At 40.5% G+C, this 11,766-nt stretch overlaps 1 protein-coding gene and 1 pseudogene across 1 annotated transcript in view; one reads left to right on the forward strand and one right to left on the reverse strand.

Annotated features, from left to right (window-relative positions):
* Positions 1-1,453: 1,453 nt before the first annotated feature.
* Positions 1,454-3,501, reverse strand: LOC137991628 (ALK tyrosine kinase receptor-like; annotated as a pseudogene).
* A 4,788-nt stretch (positions 3,502-8,289) lies between these two features.
* Positions 8,290-11,766, forward strand: part of LOC137993036 (uncharacterized) — a 31,856-nt gene continuing 28,379 nt past the window's right edge. The window contains exon 1 of the mRNA XM_068838690.1: positions 8,290-8,505. The gene's annotated coding sequence lies outside the window, so the exon portion shown is untranslated. The remainder of the gene's footprint in view (positions 8,506-11,766) is intronic.

Here is an 11,766-nt window from a genome sequence, read left to right on the forward strand (position 1 = left end):
AAAGCAAAAGGTAATTAAAAAGCCATATAATAAACTACTTACTAATCGAGCTAGCTCGAGCCGTACTGGAGAATATTGGCCCTCGGTCGTTTTTGTACGGACCTCGCTGCGCTCGGTCCGTACTGCCACGACCTCGGGCCAATATTGCCCAGTACGGCCCTCGCGCTCGGTTAGTAAGAAGTTATTATTCGCCGAAGGCGAAGTGATTATCGGTGAATATTCACCAAGACGAAATCGAGGTGAATATTCACCAATAATCACTGAGCCTGAGGCGAATAATTGTTTTAGTATAAATACACAGGTGATTATTTCAAAAAAGAGAAAAAAAAAACATTTCATCGCGAAATCATCTTCACTTACAGTGGCAAAACGACTACTGGCAGCCATTTTGTACGTCGAGGTGATTATCGGCTGATAATCCGAGATAGCGAGCCAATGAGAGCGCGCAATTTTGTATAATCACCTGTGTATTTATACTAATATAATTTATTGTCATCAGTTCAAAGTTCATCATGTTTTTTACCTATAAAATGAATTTACTAGAAAGTAAATTTTAAAGGACTATAATGGTGTCACCCTAATAATTCCCGGAGAGGCTTAAAAGTCTAGTCTAGCTCTAATCCCTGCAAAGGTTACACTTGACGCTACTGAAACGTTGGTTTTGATCACTGTTTGTAAACTCAACAAGACGAAAACGGTAAACTGATGAATTCCAAATTGTTTATGAAAAGTCTCCATGGCAACCACGCGCCTTCGACTAACTGTGGCAAAATCGGAAGTAAATGGGTGACGTGTACAGTAGTGAAAACTACGCACAAAGTCTAAAAGAAGAGCGCCCAAACCTGAAGGAATGTTGGAAAGTTTGTTATAGCTGAATGAGAGTTTTTCATGACAACGCAATTTAAAGACAATATCCTCAATAAACAAAAGAAATCCAACGATCGTCTTGGAATTAACACACACTGGAAAGGTTTGTTCCACTTAAAAAGGCTTGTCCAGTTTTCGGAACTTTAATTTATTCGTCGTACCGAGACACAATCCAAACTTCCTGAATACGCAGTCGATGGGGTTGACTGTTTTGTAAACGCTCCTTGCCACAGAAGAATTTTCAGTGTTTTGACAGTTTTTTTTTTTGGAAGTAGAGAAGAACTGCCTGATTAAGAATCGAACCCGGTTCACAACCCAGTTTCAGTTGGTCAAACCACCGAAATATCATATATATAAGCTTTCTACTTAAAATATAGTAAATCGGTCATTATAACATGTGAAACAAACCCTTACCTCACTCTTACGCATACCCTAAACGCCCAAACTATTCCTTAAGCTTCATTCTCAAACTGAGGAGAATTTAGTTTTAAAGCAACCAAACTGGTCTAATTTAAACGCAAATGGCTTGGTTAGCATCGGCCGTTGGACTATCATCTCCCCGTTACAATAACAACAACAACAATAGCGATATTTCATGTTTACAAATATTGACGTCACATTTCTTTTGATATTCAAATTTGCCAACCACGGAACAAAAGAAGTCATTCTTTATTCCCAAAGGGTTTGAATTGGGTACAACATTGAGTTAGCCGATTAGGTCTATCGAGTGTCGTAAAACCAAATCCAAATTTATTACTTTGACCAATCAAAAGGAGGTAAGTAATTACTTTCGACACTAAATTGAAAACCGCTCTAATCATCAATGCGCTGGCTATTATTTTTCATGTGAGGTATCTTCTTGGTCACTGATTTCTTCCTAATTAATGTTAAATTAGACTTTTTGCCCCTTCACTTATTACCAAGCCTTATGCTAATCCAACTTGTTTTCCGTGATGCGTTCTTACTGTTATCTTGATATCACCAAGGGTAGAAATCATGTAGACTGCAACACACCTTTCCTGAATTACCGTTGTCAGCGGTTTGGGCGCCGTATCCATTTCTTCCTCCTGAACACGACCGGTATCCAGCTTTTCCTGATGTTGTCGTTGATGCATCGCAATCATAGTGCTTTGAACGAGCCCTTTCGGTACCTCCTCCTCCCCCAGCCACAATCAATGGCGTGTTTCCTCCTCTGACTACGAATGTACCTCCGCCTCCCCCAGAAGCTTCATGTACTCTGTTTTTGCCACCTTCTTGACCAACGAGTATCTGGATTCTCTCTCCTTTACTTAATCTGAAAGTTCCTATCATTCTGGCGCCTCTTCCACGGTAAAGGGATGTGATTTTATCGTACGCCCCTGCAGCTCCTGAGGCATCTATTCTATAGCAGCCTGTGTATGGAACAGTCCATTGCTGTATACCACTGGGCAAGGTAACTTGGCCATCATGATCCTTCCCTCAGTAGTGACTGCCAATGGAATATGGACCATATCTTCCACTTTTACCAAGATTCGTAAAAACAGCCCTAAATTCTAGGCAATAAATGAATGGAATAACAACTGGTTACTGCTTACATAAAGAGCAGACAGCAAACAAACCTTAGCCCAGTTCGCGTAAGGTTTGACCTCGATTGTTTCCTACTCTTTTCTGTTAACGTGTACAAATGAGACCAGAAACACATCTCCAGTCGATATTACAAGCCAAATTTGATACTTACTGATGCATCGTCTTCCATCGCCGCCGTATCCCCGATTGCAAGAGCAACGAAAGGATCCTTTGATGTTTTGACATGCTGCGTTGACGTCACAGTGATTCGTTTTTTTTTTTTGCTTGATTCTCTTCACTAAACCAAGGTTGAGCCATCTTATCGCTACAACTTCAACGTAAAGTGGTTTAGTACCATGATTTAACGGCACCAAAGACCGCTAGCAGTCCCATGTGGGTCAATCTAGTCAAACCACCCGCTTTAGTCATGGAAGCAAGTCGAGGGGAAAATGGTGGTAGAGCTACATCTCGCTCTATCATCATTTTCCACTCGGCTCGGTGTCGTGACTGACTAAAGGAGACGGTTGGACTGATTCAGAAGGAACTGCTAGCAGTTACCTATATATGATCATTCCTATACCTGTACTCTTGATTTCCTAGTTACGTTTTACTGTTACCCTAAAATGTCGATTTACAATAACAGAGGTAAGCCTCAAGTATTTCTGCGTAAAGCGTGTTCGCTACAGACGAGGTGATGAAGCGTTGCACTCATTTACATCGCAAGCATACAAAAAAAAACAACAACAACGAGAACAGGTAAGATGAAGGACAACTGCAGTTTCCAAAATAGTCTCTGTACTATTCCAGTTCCTCCTTGCCTTGTATGCTACAAAAACAAGAGAATGAATGGGGATGGAGACGTGTTAGATACGAAGAGGGAGAAGAACTGTATGGGACAAGACGGGCTAACGGAATTGAAGGGAGGAATTGCATTGTAATCGTCCGTATTCTACTTTAATTACGTTCCGTAAACTGATTGTGTTTTCGTCCTTGAGAAGAATTTTCATATTTCCTGCGCCTTCGTCTAACTTTTGTGTCGTTACTGTCGTTGCGTTTTCTTCTTACCCCTACAAGTTTTGCCGTCACCATTGTATCCTGACTTGCAAGTACAGTAGTATGAGCCGCGAGTATTCTCCAAAAAATCTCGGGAAAGTTTATTGAATTAAACAAATGGCTGCCGTTGGAGCGTTTCTAACCCCAAGTTGTGAGAAAAGAAAATATGGACAAAGAACACTATTGAGTGAAATGAGAAGAAGCGAGGTAATTGAACGTGTCAGATTGTCACCTACGAGAATTGAGTGGCTTATTTCCAAGTTTGAAGGACAATTGAGGCGCAACACTAGGCGGAGATTTAAGTGGGTAATTTTCATTTTTTCTATGTTCGAGTCACTGGCACTTTAAACTCCCTCGTTGATACAGAGGTCGTTTTCGAGTCTAGTCGAAGTTTCAATGTTTTTTAAACCTATTAGGTCCTGACTACTTTACGGTACTTTGCAAGAGGAAGTTTCTTGAAAGTCGTCGCAGACACCATGGGGATTTCCAAGGCTAGCGCGAATCGCTGTGTTCACTCCTTCACTCAGCGTTTAAAGAGTACTCATATTTGCTGGCGAATGGATTATCTTTCCCACATCAAGAGAAGAACTGAATGTAATTATTGATATGAAGTTTTATAATTACTATATTTCTACAAAAGTACTAGCTAACTGTGAAGTAAACTCTACTAGTACTGGACACGGATCATTTGCATTTGCATCAAACAGGGAGAGTGCTTTTCATTTCCATTTTTACCAGCTATATTCTATTGTTGTAATTTAGCGAATAGTCCTAAATTCAAGTGTTTTTCCTCTCGGGTAGGCATATTCCTAAAAAACAGGGGTAATAAACAGACAACCGTAGAATTTCGCAGAAAAAGTAACTGAACGTCTCTTCCGACGATCCGCATCGCGTGGTCGACGGACATGCGAATTGACTTAATTCTGCGATCCAAATGACCCAATTCTACATAGAATTACATTTCGGCCCCGATTTATGTTCCCCCATACTGTCTTACCTGTGTTATTTCATGGGGTCCTTATTTTCTAGGCGGACTCTGTAAGAAATGATCGGGTTCGGTTGCTCACAAACCCAACATGATCCAAATCTTGATTCATATTCTGATGCACACGTCTAAGTGTTAATCACTTCAAATTTTATGAGCCGTAGTTTATTGGGTCCGCCATTTTAACTATTATGATCTTTCATAGGAAACTATGACAAAATTTTAGTCTATTGGAGCTTTCCCCGAAGTTATGGAGGCGGTCGATGGCATGCTCATCCCAATTCGTGCACCGGCAAAAGAGGAACCATCTTTATGTTTGTCATAAAGGATTTCATGCCATCAACGCGATGGCAGTCTGTGATGCAGAAATGCGATTCACAAACCTTGTGGCCAAGTGGCAAGGCTCAGTCCATGACTCAGCCATCTTCAATGGGAGCTCGAGCGCACTGCAGATTCACGTGAAAACAAAACAGCAAGAAGGATGGTTGCTTGGGGGACAGAGGGTGTGCCCTACAGAGCTACCCTATGACCCCCTTAAACCCTGACAGTGTAGAGCCGGACGGAAGAAAATTACATGTAAAGAAACCTCACTGTAAACGTGTGACTTGATGCTTTTCTACGTACATTTAATATCAGGATTGACTAGCAAATACATGCAAGTGATAAATTCTCGTAACACATGAAAAATGTGCTCAAACTGCATATCAACGTCCGGTCAATGAAGAGCGGGAAAATCGTGTTAGGAGGAGATAAGATATCTAAGAAAATTGCATCTGGCATTGGAGCCCTGAAGCGCTGTCGGCCCTTTGTTCCTCAGACTACGCTGCAGGCTATTTACAACGCCTTGATTCAACCTCATTTTGATTACTGCAGTGAGGTCTGGGGGCATTGTGGTGCTACTTTGGCAAATAAGCTCCAAATTTTGCAAAACCGTGCGGCTCGTATTCTAACCTTTTCTAGTTACGATTCTAGTTCTGGCCCCTTATTTGAACAGCTAGACTGGAAAAGGCTCGATACGCAACGTCAAATTCAAGTGGCCGTTATGGTCTATAATTCGCTACATGGCCTTGCTCCTAATTATCTTAGCTCTCTTTCCACGCAAAGAAATATCTCTTATAATTTGAGGGACAATGAGAACAAACTGGTTATTCCACTGCCCCGCACTAACTTCCTTATAACAGTTTTGGGTACAATGATGCGGTCATCTGGAGTAACCTTCCCCTGGAACTGCGGCAAGCGGAACTTATCAATAGCTTTCAAATGGGTTGTCACATTTTTTTTTGCTCGACCATTTATACAGTAAAGCAACCATATTTAACGTCGATAACTGGTAACAGTAATCGCCATCAGTGCTCGGTTTTACGGGTATTTAAAGCTATTTGATATTCACACCTCTAATTTATGTAAATGTAAAGATCATTGATCGCCTTCCCCGCATCCATCAAATCTTTATAGTAATAATGTGATTAGAGCAGAGAACTTTTTTAGGGGTATCCAATGATCCCATTCAATTTAAAAGTGCTCGCAAAATTTGGTCTTTGCTTGAATTACTCGCAAAAATTACACGGGTGCTCGCTTGATTTGAATGTTCGTGCTCGCAAAATTTTTGCAAGTGCTCGCTTGCTCGGGTTCTCGTTGAAATGTGCTCTATTGCTCGAAATTTCGTTAATCCTGCTTTGTAGTTCTCTTTTAGAGATATATATAAACGATAAATCAGTTGTGATATGGTTGAAACAAAAAGGTTGAAATATCCCTACCTCTGGTTTCAGTCTTTCTTCAACAGTTCAGCATGTAACTGTTTTGGAGCCGCTGTATGTACTATCGGGAAAACGCACGAAGCTCCATGACAAGCATTTCGTTTATTGGTTTATTTTTTGTCATATTTCATCGTTGCAGGCTTTCTGCTTGGGATAGGTACAGTTCCGCAGTTCAAATATATGATCTTTAATCTATTCACTTGTTTCTTCACCATTTACGGGTATATTACTAACTCACAACGTGGCCAGTTGGCTTGATAGCTTAGTTGGTACAGTACTTGGCCCGGCGGTTCAAAAGTCGATTAACACTAACCCCAGATTAAAAATGAACAAAAGAGTTTATTTATCTACTCCCAAATGCTGTTCATCGCTGATATTCGACAAAACTTTACAACAGAAGAAGTCAATCTAAAAAGCAATAATGAGCAAACGAAACTTTCACCAAAAAGTTGAAAACAAGAAACAAAACTTTACGCTGATCCTGGATTAAGTTAATCGGCTTTCGAACAACCGTGCCCTGCACCGGTATCGCAGAGGTCATTGGGTTCAAGACTGAATTTTTTTCAGGCCTTAATTTCACAACTGCTTAAGGACGGTGCCTACTAAGTCAAAGGTATTTTAGCGCGGTTTATGAATATGCGGGAAAAGCAGATCTTAACAACGGTTATTGAAATCCAAACAGAAAATTGGGGGTAACCGCGCATTTAAAGTAAGATAATTAATCAACAATATTTGTTAAAAGCTTTAAAATACAAAGCAATGTATGGCGTTTTTTTTCAAATTGAAGCTTAATTATAACTGAAAAATGCGTGGTTACCCCCAATTTTCTTTTTCGATACCAAGAGCATTTGCTAAGTTCTGCTTTCTCCGCATAGTTTTTAACCGCGCAAAAATACCCTTGTATTAGTAAGCACTACCAACAGGAAACCTCAATGTCTTGAGATGCGCAGAACGTATGCGCAATATCAATCGAAGGCACCGTACTTAAGTTGTGTGTATAACTGTGATAATAGAAAGAGATGGAAAACTTTAAATCGCAGGCTTTAAATCTAGTAGATCTCTTTGAGAGATTTGAGAGCTCTAGAAGTTCTTGAGCGTCCATCCACTGACTCACGTGAAGCTACGTGACAAGCATCAAGCAGGGCACAATTGCTTGTATGGTGCTGGAATTTGAACCAACCCAGTTTTGCACCTATTGTTCTGTTTTAGAGGTGTCAGCCAGATTATTAGCTATTACTTGGCGCAAAACAACGTGTCCTATTAATAAAAGAGTGATTCCGGCTAGCGGAAAATTTACGAAGTACTCGAAGTGCTCGCTGCTCGCCATCTGTATGTATTTTGTTAAGCGCGCGATTCTCACAAGAAAAATTTGACAACTGTTCGTGTTCGCAAAAGTAAACACACTGCTTGCATGCTCGCAAAGACCATTCGATACCCCTTTTTAATGCTGGGATGACAGGTATTTCTTTAGGGAGTTGCGTTAAAATAGCGAATCCAATAATTGAATCTAGCGCTATCCAAAAAGCCAATCCAAATAGCCAATCCAGGATATCCTTCTCGGAATCAATCGCGTGGCTTGAAGAGCTGTGGGTTCCTCGTTTGGGCGTTGTCTGTGTTCGATTTCTAGCATCCTAGGTGAGTTCAGCCTTTTTCCAAACATGATTTGTTGTATTTTTGCCTTTCAACCTAGGTACTAGGTTGTCTGGTTGTCAGAATGATTTTCGTCTTAACTTAACTTAACTTAACAATCTGAAACCATGGTTTGCAAAACAAAAACGAACAACTCCCGAATCGAAAGATCAGTTTCCTTGTAAGAAGACTCACGGCACCAGAAACAAAGCCATGCAAATCAAAGATAAGTGTTTTATGTTGTGGGTTGTCACTATAGATAATCAAACGTTTTAATAATTGGGAATATACACGAAAAGCACTTTCTCTCGAAAGGTTTACGAATAGTGCCTTTGGTTTCTTACCTTCACATGACTTTCCGTTACTAGAGTATCCAGGCTTGCAGGTACAGCGGTAAGAGCCAAGAGTATTGTTGCATAAGGCGCCTGCGTGGCAGACGGGAGAGGATGCCGTGCATTCATTAACATCTGTCAAAGAAATGAACTTGAGATTGAACGTCGTCATAATTATTTGACTTCTTCCTCACTCTGGTTGAGGCTAAGACATAAGAGAATGTGGACAACGATGAAAGTCATGGTTTGGACGGAAAGACGGGTGAGGGATTAGGAGAAAAGGGGGAGAGTACGAGAACGAGAGCTGGTTTGAAGACAGCGGAGGAGGAGCCTATAGGTGAGGAAATGGAAGAGAAAATAAGGACGTAAGTCATGACAAGGATAGTTCTATGACTTGACGGAGATGATGGTAATGATGGTGCGAATGATGATAATTAGAAAGTAATGACTTGAATTCTGCTCGTATGTTCTGCTTTAATTGGGGAAGCGTGTGTTATCATAAAAAGGTAAAACTGATGCGCTCGCCTGACAATAAATGCGGATGTAATGGATTATTTAAGACCTTTCTCGACTTCATCATCCATGTTCATTTTTAGACAAAGGAAATCAAATTTCGCGAAAACGGGAAGCTCGAAAAAGGGTTAAAACTTAGAGCAGTTTTTTTAATTTGAAAAAAAAATTAACTCGTCTTAACAAAAGAACTCAAGCTCTGAACCGTACCTTCCATATGGAATGGTGGGAAGTGAGTCTTACAAATGTAAAATAAAATTTAAAATTTGCTGGTATCGGCTGAGTTGATAATAGTCAATTAACAATCGCAGAGGGGATGGAAACGTGACGTTTCGAGCATTAGCTATTCTTCAGCTTTCAAATTTCCATTAAGCGGTCAATTGACTTGATGCAACTTAATTTACGTGCTGCTGACCATCCACTCATCTATTCAGCTCCACAGTTTCTGTTGAAACAGTTTGAGACAGAACAGGTGTTGGTAAAATCAAGCGCGAAATTTTGGAAAATAGTTTATTCCAAAACGGCTTGCAAAACTATGCGGATTTAGACCCACAGCTTAGTCGCTCGCTCATAGCATCGTTTTTTCTCCTCATCGATCATGATGAATGCTCGGCTGATGAAAATCGTGAAATTGCATGATACGACTGTTGCGGTGCATTCTAAAGTTTGTAATTTAAAACTTACAGTCTATAATCCTCTTTTCTTAATTGCTGAGTAAACAGGAATTTGAAACGTTTGCAATAGCATTCTGCAATGTGGGTCTTAAATGGCTTTTCTAGCTGTAGGGTGTTGACATTATGGCCAATTGTTATAGTCTTTCCATGTCCTCGTTTTAATGGCAACAGCAGCCTCTCTCTCGTTTGTGCCACCCTAATGGATAACGGCAAGCGACCGGAAACAACCAAATATCTCAAAATTCTCATCGAAAATTAGTTTTAGTCAGTTTGATATGTTCACGCGATGCATTTTTGATAACCGCACCTAGTTTACTGCACTCTTATGCTGATAATTGGAACTAAGGTGACTTTAAATGATCATTATCTTCACTCGGCCTTTATTATATTATTATCATTTTTTTTTTTTTTGCATGGAGCTAAAATATCTCGTTGGCTATATTGCCATTCTGTGTAGACTACCACGGCATTCTTTTTTCATCCAATGCGGAGGAGAGTTCCCTTCAAAATTTATCACGTCTCATTCGACATCAAGTAATTCGAATAACCATTACAAACCAGCCGACTTTTCATGTCCCTTTCTTAATGACCTTATATTTTCGTACAAACCTAATTTGCTGCAGGAAGAGTACCCTTAAAGAATACTTAGAACATTTGTAAACAATTTGGCTCTCTTGACAATTAAACTAGTTTAATTTAGCATCAAAACTTACCTTAATTTACGAAACGTTTTTGTGCAGATGCCTTGACGAACTGGAAGTGTTAAATTTATCTTTTTTGTCGTTTTAATTTCTCTGGAATATAAACATGCGAAATGTAAACACTGTGGCTGTAACTACGACAAGCAATATTTTTTGAAGAGTTTGGAATGTAAATAGGTCTATAATTCGACTGTCAGTGCTTGTGCAACCTGTCTTGAATTTCCTCGAGCAACGTCATGTCATTTAATTCTGTTATACCTCGAACAAGTGTTTATACTACTCGTGTCTTAATTTGGGGAATTTCAAACAGCGCATCTTGTTGCTCTACTACATATCAGTATTTACAAGAATAAAATGACCCATGTTCGATTGGTTCACGCTTTTGAAGCTTTCCTTCACTTTCTTTTAAGTTTATTATAGATCCTTTTGAATCGGCTTGTAGAGGAGCGTACACTCATATGAAATTCACTTTCGCTTTATCTTATTGGCCCTTTTTATAATAGAGACGCATAATCGGTCTGGGACGAACGTGGGCAAGCATTTTTTATGCCTCTGTTAAATTCATGTGGTGTAAAGACAGGCACAAGACGCATAATATGTCTGGATGAACTATCCAGTTTAGTACGTCTGCGAAGACGCACTAAACTGGATAGTTCGTCCAGACGCATTATGCGTCTTTAACTTGTGCCCGTCTTTATACTAGACGAATTTAATAGGCGCAGAAAAGTCCCAGACGGATTATGCGTCTTCTATAATTCGTCCCGTCTTTATACTAGACGAATGACGTGACAGACGCATAATTTGTCTGGAGGGATTGTGCGTCTCTCATACAAAGATCCGGGAATTCGTCCAATCGGTGTCGGAGAGGTTTTGAGACGGATAATAGGTAAAACTGTGTCCGTGTTCCTTAAAGAGGATATCAAGGATGCTGCGGGGCCCCTACAAGTTTGTGCAGGCCACAGCGCAGGGGCAGAGGCCGCGATACACGCCATGAGCCAGATTTTCGATGAGGAGGGGTCAGATGGAGTACTGTTGATCGATGCAAGTAATGCATTTAACCTAATGAACAGATCTGTAGCTTTGCACAACATTCAGATTTTATGCAAGGAAATGGCGCTTTATATAATAAACACCTACAGAAGCCCATCTAGACTTTTCATCTGTGGGGGAGGTGAAATACTCTCACAGGAGGGGACAACACAGGGCGACCCCCTTGCAATGGCTTGGTACTCGGTTAATACATCAATGATGATTTATTATTTGAGAGCACACTGCCCGGGGTTAAACAAGCATGGCTCGCGGATGATTCGGCAGGCGGTGGAGTAATCACATCGCTTTACGATTGGTACAAGCTGTTGAGTCAGGAAGGAGAGAAGTTCGGTTACCTTGTGAATGGGTCAAAGAGTTGGCTTATAGTAAAGTCAGAGGAAGCTGCCGCAGAAGCAGCGAGAGTATTCGGTGATGAAGTTAATATCACTATTGAGGGTCAACGTCATCTAGGAGCGGTCATTGGATCACAAGAATACAAGGATATGTATTGTAAGGAGAAAGTGCGTGCATGGAAAGGGGAACTTGAAACACTATCAGAAATTGCTAAGAATCAGCCCCACGCAGCGTATATCGCTTTTACGAAGGGGTTCAAGTCCAAGTTTACTTATTTTCTTCGCACAATTGAGTCATTTGAGGACTATATCGACCCAGTCCAGGAGGTAA

This window comes from Montipora foliosa, chromosome 2 (genome assembly GCF_036669935.1).
Source record: "Montipora foliosa isolate CH-2021 chromosome 2, ASM3666993v2, whole genome shotgun sequence".
NCBI classification, from domain to species: Eukaryota; Metazoa; Cnidaria; class Anthozoa; order Scleractinia; family Acroporidae; genus Montipora; species Montipora foliosa.